Source organism: Sus scrofa, chromosome 10 (genome assembly GCF_054392235.1).
Source record: "Sus scrofa isolate SSC_HxYL_T2T_F1_AM1 chromosome 10, Sscrofa_HxYL_maternal_Yorkshire_Landrace_v2.0, whole genome shotgun sequence".
NCBI classification, from domain to species: Eukaryota; Metazoa; Chordata; class Mammalia; order Artiodactyla; family Suidae; genus Sus; species Sus scrofa.
The window spans coordinates 13,559,747-13,574,365 of NC_139392.1; the positions used below are offsets into that span (position 1 = coordinate 13,559,747).

Here is a 14,619-nt window from a genome sequence, read left to right on the forward strand (position 1 = left end):
AAAACATTAACATATTAATAATGAATTACTAAATGTTTCATACATGCTATGCCCCATGTTAGGCATATTTTACATGTGGGTATGAGATGGTACTATTATGATCCTCATTTTAGAATTGCTATTGTTATCCTTGTTTACAGATGAGGAAACCGAGGCAGAGAGAAAGATGTATGTCCAAAGTCACAGGCGCGCAGTCTCCAGAAGCCTGCAGTTTTGACTGCTTGGCTATGTCACCTCTGATTTATGACACAACGTCATGTGGCAGGTACAGTTAAACACACCTCCACCTCCACCACCACCGCCTCAAAACACCTGAGGGTCAATCCCTCCCTGTGCTTACCAGTTGTATTGAAAAGGTCACTCAGCATTGAAAGGTTTCATTCCCTCATTTGTAAAAAGGTCCTGTCTCTAAAATTTGCCATGAACTCCCATGTGTCTGTGTGATAGGATAGCAGGTAGAAAGATCCAGAATTTAAATATTTCCGGCAGGACACAGATTAGAAAAGACGCAAGAATCCACCTTCTGGAGGGGGAGAAGCAGATCTTGCTTTCCCAGTGCTTTTCTTTGCAGCTCTCGGGGGAATTCCTAGGGACAAAAGTTCTGGACCCTGGCTGTAATGAAATGACATTTAAGAAAAGACATAATGTATACTGCCAAGAAAAAATGGTAACTTTCTAAGAAAATATCAAGACACATCCAAAATAGTAACAACGTTAAAAATAAAGTGACAGAGAAAGAGCCAGAAACTCCAGCTGGGAGCAGAGCTGCCCAAACCCTGGGTGAGAGGAGGGCTGTTCTTGGGAGGGAGCTGATCATTCAGAAACAGATATCCCAGGCTTCTGTTCAGGGGGTTCCTATCGCGGGGAAGTCTGTGGCTCTTTGAGAGGCTGCAGGCACATAGTAGGGAGAAAAACTCGTCTCGGAGAATCTAGCAGAGTAAAATCAGGCTGACGTTTAGCTTCAACAATCCAAGTGCCTTTAGGAGTTCCCTGGTGGTGCCGCAGATTAAGGAACTGGCGTTGTCACCACTGTGGTGCAGGTTGCAGCTGTGGCAAGGATTCGATCCCTGACCCCGGAACTTCCTCATGCCTCGGGATCACCAAAAATACCAAACAAACAAACAAACCACCAAAAAAACAAAGAACGAAATGCCTGCATCACCGTGTGGCATACTGCTCATGACCAAAGTCTGGCGGGGTTGGCGGGGAGTAAGGAGACCTGAGGTTTACACAACAGCTCTGGCTCTGTCACACGGACAACGGGCCACACTCATCACCACCAGGAAAGGTTCTCTCAGGATCCGTGAGGCTCCCTCAAAATACTCAGGCTGGAGCTGCTGTCCAGGGAACTGCCTTCCTCTCCTCCGCCTCTACCAAGTAATCATGCTAATAATGCAAATCGGATTCCACCACCTTCCCACCAGTTCAGGTGGCCATGTCAGGGTTTACCTGTATCACTTGCATACACGGTCCCAGCACTAAAGCCTGAAAGATATTCATCTAAATACAACTGTCAGTCATTAATTAGACTTGGGTACTTCAGTGTTTTTATAGTTGATTTACAATGTTGTGTTAGTTTCAGGTGCACAGCAAGGTGATCCAGTTATATATAAAATACACATGCATATGTATATGTTTATACACACCCTTTGTAGATTCTTTTCCCTTATAGGTTGTCGCAAGCTTTTTTCTTTTTTCTTTTTTTGTCTTTTTGCCATTTCTTGGGCCACTCCCATGGCAAATGGAGGTTCCCAGGCTAGAGGTCTAATCGGAGCTGTAGCTGCCAGCCTACACCACAGCCACAGCAACACGGGATCCGAGCTGCATCTGCAACCTACACCACAGCTCATGGCAACGCTGGATCCTTAACCCACTGAGCAAGGGCAGGGATCGAACCCTCAACCTCATGGTTCCTAGTTGGATTCGTTAACCACTGCACCACGACGGGAATTCCTGTTGCAAGCTTTTGAGTAGAGTTCCCCCTGATATACAGTAGGTCCTTGTTGGTTATCTATTTTGTGCGCAGCAGTGTGCATCTTTTAATATCAAACTCATTTACTCCTCTCCCCTTCCCCTTGGGTAGCCATGAGTTTGTTTTCTATGTTTGTGAGTCCATTTCTGTTTTGTAAATAAGGTCATTTGTGTCTTTTTTTTAGTTTCCACATACAAGTGATATCATAGCATGTTTGTCTTCCTCTGTCTGACTTCACTCAGTACAATCATCTCTAGGTCCATCCATGCTGCCGCAAATGGCATTAGTTCATTCTTTTTTATGGCTGGGTAGTATTCTGTTGTATATATATGTACCACGTCTTCTTTTTTTTTTTCTTTTTTTGTCTTTTTAGGGCCACACCCGCAGCTCATGGAGGTTTCCAGGCTCAGGATCGAAACAGAGCCATAGCCACCGGCCTACACCACAGCCACAGAAATGCGGGATCTAAGCCACATCTGTGACCTACACCACAGCTCCCGGCAACACCAGATCCTTAACCCACTTAGAGAGGCCAGGGATCAAACCAGCATCCTCATGGATACTAGTTGGATTTGTTTCAGCTACGCCAAGATGTGAACTCCCTTGGCTACCTTTTCTTTTTTCTTTTTAGGGCCATACCTACTGGCATATGGAAGTTCCCAAGCCAGGGGTCCAATCAAAGCTGAAGCTGCTGGCCTACACCACAGCCACAACCATGCAGGATCCCAGCGGGCATCTTCACCGTATGCTACAGCTGGCATCAACTGGGGGATACAGGGATCCATCCCCATGGATACTATGTTGATTCCTAACCCACTGAGCCACAAGGGGAACTCCAGACACAAAGGGAGTGTCCTTTTATTCGACTGTTACTGATTTAAAAGCCCTAGTGATTCTGTAACAACTTTTTTTTCCTTTTCAGCACCGAGGCCACGGTATATGGAGGTTCCCAGGCTAGGGGGTCTCATCAGAGCTGTAGCTGGCGGCATACACCACAGCCACGGCAACACCGGATATGAGCCATGTCTGCAACCTACATCTCACAGCAACAGCAGATCCTTAATCCACTGAGAAAGGCCAAGGACTGAACCTGTGTCCTTGGGATGCTAGTCAGATTTTGTCTGCACTGAGCCACTGCCAGAACTCCGTGTAGCAACTCTTAAACTGACCAAAGAAGTCAATTTAGAGAAGGGAGCAGCCTCTGGCAGAAAAGATTGGATGTCTGCCCAGGCCTGATTGGTCAGCCATGGAAGGACCCTCCTCAGAGGGGACGTGGGTCCTTAACACAGAGATGCAGCCGCTCCCCCGCCAACCCGCACACACACATATGCACGTGGACCCGGACACACTCCAGGTCGTCAGGAATCAGCCACCCAACAAATATTCACCAGGCTTTATGCTAAGGAGTGCAGTTCAGCAACTGACAACACAAACAGAAGCCCCTGCTTGCTTGGTGCCGACGCTCTAATGGGGAGATTTACAGCATAAATAAAATGAAAAACGAAGTTGTGTAAATAGACTCACTCACCTGCTGTCATCCCCCAAGTCACACCTTCCACCTCCTCCGGGGCTCCAGGTTCTGGGGCTGCATTCCTGCCTCTGGCTTGGCCTCTACTACTCCGCTCCGCTAAATCTCCTCGCACCCCACTCCCCTCCAAACACCGCCTGCCTTGTTTGGGTCACCGTCACCCACGACCACTCCTGAGGGCTGGCACCTGCCCGTGAACCCATCCCAGGGAATCCCCCAGGTGCAACCCGTGAGATGCTGGGACTGGCAGCCCCTTGCCCATCCCTCTCCCCCACCAGTCCTGTCCCCAGCAGTGAGCCCGGCTGGTCCACCGCGCCCAGAGTCTCCCCCCAGCCCTCCTCTCCATCTCCCCCAGCCCCTAGATCTTGCCGGGGCTTGGCTCCTTGTAATGGGAGCATCTCCAGTGCAAGATTGTTCAGAAGGAACTGATGAACCACAGAAGGAGCTGCGGTTCTGTTCTGGAATCTACCAGGCGTGGTGGGCTGTGGGCTTCATCACCTGGCATTGCCTCGGGCGTCTACTTTCACGTCAGAGTCCCCCTGGGGTCCTCTCTCCACCTGCGTCTCTAACACGACGCTCTGTCCCCCGTCCTCCTTCTCTGACTTTCCAAGCTTCCGGTCCTCCGGCTCGGGACCCTCTGAGGTTACTCTTTCTCCCCAGACCAGCTCTGCCCACCACTACCCTGCGTGTCCATAAATGACAAAAGACACGTGCTCTAGTCGTCCCGCGGACAGGTGACAAAACAGAGACAGGAGGAGGTGAGGGCTCGTCCTGGTTGGGGAACAGACTGGAGCCAGAGAAGGACTAAACCTCAGGTCTCTGGGCCTGAGCTTGTTCCCAGGGACTTCAAGGAAGTTTCTAGTGATCTAACCTCTTTGTTTCAGAGTTGTCAAACAAAAACACCCATCTCCTCTTCTTTCTTCAGTCTTTCCCTCTTCATCCCTTGTGACCAGGCCTGACTCCCTCCCTCCCTCCCTCTCTCTCTCTCTTTCACACACACACACACACACACACACACACACACACACACACACACACTCGGTTTGGGATGGGGAGGTGTGGGAGGGCTGAGACTTGGAAGCCTGCCTCATACACCTCCCTCCCTCGATGAGGCTCCTGGAGGGGTGGATACAGACACGGTTTTTGTCTCTAAGGAGAGAGTCAACTTTTTTGCACCCCTCCCCCCAGCCCTGGGGTGAGCTTCCTTCCACCGAGGTCTGAGGGCTACTGAGCTGGTCAGAGGTCCTCCTGAGCTGCACGTATCCCCAACAAGGAGACGAGCAACGGCTCGCCCCTTTACAGCCAAAGAACCTGTCTAACCTTGGCCCGCAGTCAGGAGAGGAGAGCAGAAACCAGAAGTCACCCGATGCCGCCTCACTCCTAGAATCCACTCCCAGGTCAAAGAGTAAGAATGGTCTCCACAGCAGCTGATGTGTTAAACTTGTGGACCCTTCTGCATCCCTGAGGATTCGTGAGCCCCGAAAAACATGCTGCCCTGAGCTTTCCTGGCCCCACCAAGATTCCTGGCTGCTGAATTTTCAAGAACGACTCACCTCCCGAGCACAAGGCAATTACACAAACCTCCTAGGCAACCTCTGGAGGGGGAAAAATGCAGACGAAGAGGGCCACCTGAAAAAAAAAAAAAAAAAGAAAAAGTCCAGCATAAGGACAGCTTAATAAAATGCATGTGTTCAACTGATCCTGGGGAAAAATGATTTCGCTCTGGCAAATTACATTTGTATCTAAACATCGTGTTTTCCAATCGGATCGTGTTCTGGCTCAGCATCGCTGGGGCAGGCAGACGGCCTCCTGAATGTTCAACCCCGCGCTGTAAGGATTCCTCTTATTAAAATCTCATTTCACCGGGCTAGCTCCTTTGAGAGAGCAGTGCAGAATGACGCTAGGCAATCAGTGAACCAACAACAAGTAACTGTCTCACGCATCTTGAATATTCTTGCTCATGCGCTCACTACGCACTTGGCCGGGGCTTAACGCACCCACACAGCGAAGTCGGCCACAGCCCGGCAGCCTGAGAGCTTTTTTTTTTCTTTTTCCTGTTTCCTCTTTTCCTCTTTCAAGCAATTAAGAGAGGGGCAAGAATCCAAGCTCTTCCGTCCTCCAGCTCTCTCTGCAACACTGCCACTTCAAAGTGCTTGATCGGCTTGTTTTCATCAACAGGCCAGCGTGATCAATGGGCAGGAAGGGCTACGTCCTCACACACGGGTTTGTGTCCTGACCCTGCTCCCCACCAGCCACCTGCCAGCCCCAGGAGCTTCTCAAGCGAGCAGGCTGGGTTCCTCGGGGACCTGCTTCATTACTCTGAAACTAGGAAGATGGCTCCAGCTCAAAAATCAGCCAATGTTAGGATTTTAAAAAATTCTTTTGTCATAAGATTAAAGGGAAAATGTTTCCCCATTGTGGCTGGACAACCACGTGTAGTTTCTTTTAAAGATGGGAGGCCTGGAGAAAAGAGCCTTGTCTGAGCACGTGATTTGACACAATTCTGGTGAGACTGAGTATAAACCAAAAATGTTGATCCTGAGATCTTGTGACCGATGAGACCTTCGGTCTTTGGTACATTTAAATAGATTTAATGAACAGCTGCTTTGTACTGTGTTCTGAGCCGCTACGTGGGAGACCCAGCAGAGAGTCAGAAAGAGATTTGCCCCTAGGAGGCTGGTGGTGGATTACTAGAGAGAAGGATGTGTGTAAATAGCTCTGAAACCAGACAGCTCTGGGCAGAGACGGGGGGGACTGGGGAGGTCAGGACCTGGAGGGGTCTCCTTGGCTCCACATCTAAGGGAGACTTCTGGAGGATGCTGTACGTTGATCTGGGTCTTGACGCATTAGTAGAACTGCACGCATGAAAGAAGCTAACAGAAGAAAACTCAGGCAGAAGGAATAACACATGTCAGGAGCAGCACGCAGAGTTTAGGGGAAGGCGAGATGCCTGACAAAAAGCAGTAAACGGACATTGGGAAGTTTTAGAATATTTCATTGATTCTTCGATAATGCTTTAAAAAAAAGCATCTGTGGGCAGTCTTTATCCAGAAGCTGTTCTGCTCTGTGTCCCAAGACCCTTCAACCCTGCCTGCAGGTGGACCCGGCTACTGCCGGCCTCCTGCTCCTCTGCTCTCTGCTCCCCCACCTCTTCAGCCTGAAGCGGCGGCGTCAGGCCCCAGAGGATTAACCCCGGAGGGTTAAAGCACCTCTCGGCCCACCTCTCCATCCCCGTCTGTCTCAGGGTCCTCGTGTCTCACATCCGGGTTCTCACAGAGAAGCACTCTCAGGGGACTAGACCGAGTCAGGCGCACGCTCCCAGCTCCTGGGGCTGGAGAGAGGGGCATCCCTCGGACAGACAGGGCAGCCTGGGTGCACACGCTGCAGCTGCTGCTCTGGGCACAGGGACGCCCTGGAGAAAGTGCCATCCGCAGACATTTGCCCCAAATAAATGTGCTATGTGTTCCAAATGCCACAAACCGCAACTGGCATGCACAATGCCCTTTAGAAGGTATGCCAGAAAAGGTAAGAAATTGGACCGTCTTGGCACTCACAGGGGCACCCTGCAGCCTGATGGAGGAGCACCGTGTGGAAACAGTCCACAACTCAGTACTGACGAATAACACAAGATGTTTGGCCGTGAGCTGTGGTGCAGATTGAAGACGCGGCTCGGATCTGGCATTGCTGCAGCTGTGGTGTAGGCCGGCAGCTGCAGCTCCAATTCGACCCCTAGCCTGGGAGCCTCCATATGTCTAAGAAGACAAAAAGACAAAAACAAACAAACAAAAACAAAAACAAAGAGATCTTCCACTCTTTCAATCTGCCGTGACCTTAGGGTCACCAGTGTAATAATTTACCTCATTTCCCTGCATCCCAGGATCCCCAACAGCATGTTAACCAGGAGAACGAAACCTCTCTTTGCCCCATCCTTTGGGGGTTCAAATCACGTACGATACGAAGAACATATTCTAGTCACCCACTTACATAAACGGATCACAACTACTAAGAGAATCTATTTTCACCAGCCAAGGGCAGAGTTGCAGTTGCGCAGTGTACATGGTCTGAGAAACAGATGTAATCTTACCAGGCAGTAGTTTTTGTTTCTGTGTTTGTTTGTTTTCAAGGAAGACTTGCAAATAGATACAATTATACAATTAAAACCTTTTTGGCCCATTCCCTTTCCTTTCTGACTCTGCCGCAAGGACCTCTATTCATCCAAATAGCATCTGATTACCTTAATGTACCAACATTGGCTGGAAGTCCCTTTCCCTGGACAAGGACACAGATGCAAATTACTGCTGTTGCTTTCAGCTTGCTGTTTTTTGGTTTTTGTTTGCTTTTTAGGGCTTCACCTGTGGTATATGGAGGTTCCCAGGCTCCCAGGCTAGGGGTCCAATCAGAGCTAAAGCTGCCAGCCTACACCACAGCCACAGCAATGCAGGATCCGAGCCATGTCTGGGACCTACACCACAGCTCATGGCAATGCAGCCACAGCCTTGCAGGATCCAAGTGGCATCTGCAACCTATACCACACCTTGTGACAGTGCCGGATCCTTAACCCACTGAGCGAGGCCAGGGATCAAACCCACATCTTCATGATACTAGTTGGGTTCTTAACCCATTGAGCCACAATGGGAACTCCCACAAACTATTTTTTTCTCCCTTCCTTCCTTCCTTCCTTCCTTTCTTTCTTTCTTTCCTTTTTGGTCTTTTTAGGGCTGCACCCATAGCATATGGAGGTTCTCGGGCCAGGGGTCCAATCAGAGCTGTAGCTGCCGGCCTATACCACAGCCACAGCAACGAGGGATCTGAGTCATGTCTGTGACCTACACCACAGCTTATGGTAATGCTGGATCCTTAACCCACTGAGTGAGGCCAGGGATCAAACCTGTGTCCCCACGGGTACTAGTTGGGTTTGTTAACCACTGAGCCATGACGGGAACTCCGCCATGCTTTTAATAGATCTATCTTGCAGTCCGTTGATTCAGAAGATATACTGTGTGTGTGTTGCACACTTATCACAGACGCATACACACATCGAAAGGTAGGATTCAAGCTTAATAGCCCCGTGAAAGCACATGTCTTTCCAGTTGGTAGAGCCATAAATTCACCACTGCATTGAGCCCTCTAATGGTCTCAGACTTAAACACCACCTAAGCCTTCCTATCTGTCATTGGATGTGCTCTTTGCCTGGCCTTTCTGTCTTCTCTGCTTGGTTTGTAATCGTTCACATACTGACCCTACTAAAAGTGCCATATTCACACGCCACAGGCATCCTGGGCCCAGCTGAGATTTCCCGCTTCTTGTCAAAGGGAAGAAGTGGAACTCTTAGGGAAAATATCCCTGCTGTCGGGTGAGCGCCAGGGGCTGTAATTTTCTACGAGTACCGATGATAAGAAGTCATGTGCCCTTGGATCCTGTTTGCACAATACTTGGAATGTTTACAGTGTATGTAAATCAGGACCACTCATCAGACCTGGAACTGAAAGAAAACAGAGGAAGCTGCTCCCGGGAGAAGCCGATTCTTGCAACTGGTCCCTGACTTTGACCCTGCAGTTCCTGATGGCCAAGGCCAGATGGGGCTCCGTGTTTTGTTACCAGGACGGTATGTTTTAAAGCTGCAGACCAAGAATTCTCAAAACCCACTTGTCCAAAAGCCTAATGGTTGGGGCCAAAGCCCAACAGAATATCTTCTCTGTGTAGGATACTTGGACTTCACCATGAATATGCCCGACGTCTTAAAATCGGTAATAGAAGAAGCAAATTGTTACCTATTTTTAATTAGGCATGAGTTCTATGGCTTCCTGAGTGTGGACCATTCTATATTCAGTTGACCACACAAATAGCTGGTTTCAATATACAAAGAATGAATAAACCTAGAAGGGGGGCCATACGCCTCCGTACTAACTTCCCAGCCTCATCAATCCAGGACATAAAACCAGCACACGTTTCCTGGGCTGCCAGGTCCTTGTGAGTCCTTCAAGGCCTTCTGAGTCGGCCTCCTCCTCAGGCTTTCTCATTGTACCTCCGTCACCCTGGGGAACCGCCACTCCTGTGGTCTTCATCTCAGCTCCACAGCGGCTCCCCCACCCCCATCGCTCCATCTCCGTCATTAAACAAGCATTTCCCTTCATGGCCTTCACAGCAAAGTTGAGACAAAGTTCACTTTTTAAAAAGGTTTCACTAAATGTCCAGGCATAAAGAAACAAAAGCAGCCTGGCCAACTAATATTTAGAGTTACCAGAGTATCTCAGTTTCTCCAGAGCCAACAGGCCGTGATTGTGCAAAGTCCTAACCTCCTTGCCATCCTCCAACCCCCACTCATGGCATCCTCAGGGGGTCCAGCCTGGCGGGTCTCGAGCCTCACGCTCACTCCCCACCACCCAGAAGGCTCTCCCACCCCCTTCCCGGGTTAACTCGAAGCCAGTCTTTGCCTTGTGTGTCATCGTCTCCAGGAACCCACCACGATCAGCCTTTCACGGCACAGGTGACAGTTTCCTTTTTGGAGTCACTGCTGTGTCCTGTTATTTCATAGGCATATTTTTATTTTTCATACATAAAAGCTATTTACTACCCCCAAAGGGTTGAAAACAGGGTCTGAAACAGTGACCTGCACACCTACAGAAATTTTATAGCAGCATTATTCGCAGCAACCAAAAGGTGGAGGCAACCCAAGTGTCCGTCAGCGGATGAACAGATAAACAAAATGGAGTATAAACATACAATCGGATATTATTCAGCCTTAAAAAGGAAAGAAATTCTGGGAGTTCCCATTGCAGCTCAGTGGTAATGAACCTGATTAGTATCCACAAGGACGCAGGTTTGATCCCTGGCCTCGCTCAGTGAGTTAAGGATCCGGCGTTGCCGTGAGCTGTGGTGTAGGTCACAGACGAGGCTCGGATCCTGTATTGCTGTGGCTGTGGTGGAGGCTGGCAGCTGCAACTCTGATTTGACCCCTAGTCTGGGAACCTCCACATGCCTTGGTGTGGCCCTAAAAAGACAAAAACAAAAAATAAAGGGAAAGAAATTCTGACACATGCTTCAAGATAGCTGAAACTTGAGGACATTCTCGGAAGTTTAATAAGCCAGTCTCCAAAAGATAAATACTATGATTGTGCTTATACGAGATATATATATTAGTCAAATTTATAGACAGAAAGAACGGTGGTTTCAGGGCTTGGGAGAGGGAAGAGTGGGGAGTTACTGCTTAGTGGGTACAGAGTGTCAGTTTGGGACGACAAAAAACTTCTGAGATGGATGGTGGTGGTGATTGCCCAAGAGCATGAATGGACCTAATGCTACTGCATTATATGCTTAAAAATGATTAAGGTGGTAAATTTTGTTTATATGTATGTCACAAGCAATTAATTATTATTATTATTATTCTCTTTTTAGGGCCACACCTGTAGCATATGAAAGTTCCTAGGCTCGGGGTTGAATAGGAGCTGCAGCTGCCAGGCTCCACCACAGCCACAGCAACACAGGATCCGAACCATATCTGAGACCTACACCACAGATCACAGCAATGCCGGATCGCTGACCCACTGAGCAAGGCCAGGGAGTGAAGACACATCCTCATAGATACAAGTCAGATTCGTTTCTACTGCCCCACGATGGGCACTCCCAAAATGAAGTTTTTAGAAAAGCTATTTGTTCAGTACTTATCTGATTCTCCTAGACGATAAGCTCTCTGAGGACAGGGACTGTATCTGTCTCTTCAGTGCTACATCCCTGTAACCTACGCATAGCAATCACTCCATGGATATATTTTACAAAATAAGATGAATGAGGAAGTGACAGAGGGAGAGGTGATCCCATTTTTGCAGGGACAACAAATACGTCTGTGTCTCAAAGTCCACACCCCTTGGAGAGATGCCCAACCCCAGACAGGAACCATGTCCATGTCACCATATAACCCCCCTCATTCAAGTTCCCATCTCCCTCCCCAGCTTCTGTCTCCGTCCAGGATGCAGGGGGATGGGCATTCCCCTGACCCTTCCAGGGAACCCCCGGAAGTGTGGCCTCGTTCTCTGGACCAGATGGACAATCTTATCAGAATGTGACGTCATAACATCAGCACGTTTCCCAAAATCTGAGTCATTCTGTCTGAAATAACCCTAAGCCAGGACAAAAAGTTCGACTAAGGAGGCTGTGAAGTTCCCTACACCACTGAGCGGTGAGAGGTGGGTTGGTAAGACCCTTCTGCAAATTTCCATGTCGACACTTAACCTTCTATCAGTAACTGCTCAGGCCAAACGACCTCTGACTCAATAAGTACATGCCTCAGATTTCAGCACAGAGCACTCTAAACTCATACAGAGCCAAAAATATCTACATTTCCCATGTCCTCTTCTCTAAAGGATTCTAGAACATGAAAAAAATGTGAACGTAGCTCTGGACCTGCCACATGGTACAATTTACATGACCAAGCAAGACACTTAATTGCTTATACTTTTTAAATCAGGTTAATGATACGTTTTAATATGCCTGAAAACTTGCTGAAAAAATGGTAAGCAAAGGGCCTCTTCCAACTATCCCTCTAGAACAAAAGGACAGTCTTCCTGAAAGAAATACTAAAGATTTCAATTTTCATTAGGTATAGAACAGAGTCCAAGTTTAAATGGTAGGTTTGACAGTTCTTACCCATTATAGCTGCGCCAATCTTTGGATCTGGTTTTTAACCAGGACACTCATTACTAATACATATGCCTAGTGAAGGACAGATAGCTCACTTTCTTGTCAAATCTCTACCCTTTTAAATATCCATTCAGAGGAGTTCCCGTCGTGGCGCAGCGGAAACGAATCCGACCAGGAGCCATGAGGTTGTGGGTTCGATCCCCGGCCTCGCTCAGTGGGTTAAGGATCCGGCGTTGCTGTGGCTGTGGTGTAGGCCAGCAGCTGTAGCTCTGATTAGACCCCCTAGACTGGGAAGTTCCACATGCTGTGGGTGCAGCCCTAAAAAGCCAAAAAAAAAAAAAAAAAATCCATTCGGCTCTTGTAGAAAGTATCCGCTCTGTATCAGTTGCTTTATTAAGGATATTATATCTTTATTAAAGATATTTCTTTAATATCTCTCTCCAATATTCAGTAATATTTCTTGTAAGCCTGAATTTTTATAGCAAAAGGAGCCAGCAACAGGGAACAGGAAATTATCAACAACATGTTAGAGTTTATGGCGAATTTTGAAAATCCATATCTTGAATCTATAAACCTGGACATTTTCTTGCTTTCTTTCTTCCTCCAAATGAAGTATACTTACTGTCTCGTGGCAGGCATCACACCGAAGGAGACAGATTCATCTCTCATTCCAAGAGCTCTCCTGGACTCCGAGTTCCCTCTGAATCATGCTCCGAGGTCATTCTGACAGGAGTGACTCATGTAGGCACACATCAGGCGCAGAGACCCAGGCGGCAGGAATTTATCCTGTGCAGACTAGGCCCCTAGACATAAGAAGCCACTAAAATGTGAAACCAACTGCTCTGCTGCTTTTGAACAAAAGCCGCAGGAAGACGCGGCGTTACCCAGCCTGTGGTCCGATGGTGCCTCTCACTGCTTTCCCCCCCGCCCCCGGAACTGAAGTTTGCACCTGGAAGGGGCAAAGCCAGCACCTGTGTGACTCGGGGACTGCAAATAAAGTGGAGCTTTCTGGAGTTGTTCTCTGCGCCAAACATCTCGAGAGCCTTTCAGGGCGGTGCTATGCTGCGTAGAGGTTAGGCGCATGCGCCGTGAAAACCCTCGGGTTCCTTCCCAGCTCTGCCACTTGCTAGGCTCAGACCCCAGGCCAGCTGCGTAGTATCTTTCTGTCTCAGTCTTCTCATCTGTAAACTGCGGATGACAGCTATCACCGTGGAGAATTCTTAGGAGAGTAAATGAATAGCAGGTGTAAAATGCTCGTGTATTCCTTGCCCACACTGAGCCCTAAACAGTAGTGCATCGCCTGGAGAGCTCAGTAAGGGAACGAACCATAAACGTTCACTCATATCATTACTTCTCCCTATAACTGATTTCTAGCTTCCAGCGTTTTCAAGGATCTTGGCTTCTTCCTAGTTCTTTCAGTTACAGCTCACCGCCCCCTTCTCTCCTCAGTGGCCCCTGGAAGATACAAGGTCCTCTCCCTCTAGGCTGCTGGTCCCTTTGGGGGTTGAAGAGAATTGCGAGCAGAAGGCCTGAGTGGGAAGGCCATTCTGTCACTGGTTTGCTCTATTCAAGGAAAAAAAAATGCATCTGTGACATTTGCTCCAAATAGAAGGGAAAAAGAGAGCTCCTTCAATATTTAGGTGTTGTTTTCCCTATCCAGGGCCAAGATTCCTGAAGCCATCTCTCACGGCAGAGAAGCCATGCATGCACACGTGCACCCCGAGCCCGCTAGGAGCTCATAAACTGATCTATTGATTATGGACTCAGTGTGTTCTTTCAATGAACAAAAGACTCGTGGCTTTTCTTTCTGCCTAACACAGCCCTCTCTCCCTTAGTTTTATTTGGGGTTCCTGGCATGAGGCACCAAGTGGAGGCACAAGTGGGGCTTCTCAAAGCTTTTGCTCTTTTTTCTTTGAACTACGGAGGAATTCAAAGGTGTGTGTGTCTGTCAGCCTCACCAGACTGAGGCCGTGTTGAAATCACCATCGACGTTATGAATGGCGGGGTTCCCATCGTGGCTCAGCAGGAACAAACCCGACTAGTATCCAAGAGGATTTGGGTTCGATCCCTGGCCTCGTTCAGTGGGTTAAACGATCTGGCATTGCCATGAGCTGTGGTGTAGGTCACAGACTTGGCTCAGATCCCGACTTGCTGTGGCTGTGGTGTAGGCCAGTAGCTGGAGCTCTGATTCAACCCCTAGCCTGGGAACGTCCATATGCTGCACCTGTGGCTCCAAGAACCAGAACAAACAAACAAACAACATTATGAATGGCAATGAAGCTCCATACACGGGGTAAAGAGAAGAAATACCAAGAATACATCCCAGACGTTCCATTCTGTTTTCCAAATTTCTTCTGCCCCCCCCCCCCAAAAAGCCTTAGGAATGGGGGCATGGGATGAAAAGTAGGTGTAAGGACACACAAGTCTCTTCATGACTTTCTAAGACAATGCCTGGAACACTAGGTGCTCAATAAATAACTGC

General features: G+C 48.5%; 1 protein-coding gene and 1 long non-coding RNA gene across 3 annotated transcripts in view; one reads left to right on the forward strand and one right to left on the reverse strand.

Moving 5' to 3' along the window:
* LOC100520091 (uncharacterized) overlaps nucleotides 1-12,893 on the reverse strand; it is a 52,149-nt gene extending 39,256 nt beyond the window's left edge. The window contains exons 1-2 of one of the 2 annotated variants that reach the window (XR_014817400.1): nucleotides 5,235-5,367; nucleotides 5,054-5,129 (exon numbers count right to left, since the gene is read on the reverse strand). This is a non-coding gene — a long non-coding RNA (uncharacterized LOC100520091). Of the gene's footprint in view, nucleotides 1-5,053; nucleotides 5,130-5,234; nucleotides 5,368-12,759 lie in introns of those variants that run through there. The other variant, XR_014817401.1, reaches the window with a different exon arrangement.
* DISP1 (dispatched RND transporter family member 1) overlaps nucleotides 1-14,619 on the forward strand; it is a 1,033,384-nt gene that overhangs the window by 361,645 nt on the left and 657,120 nt on the right. The window lies entirely within an intron of this gene.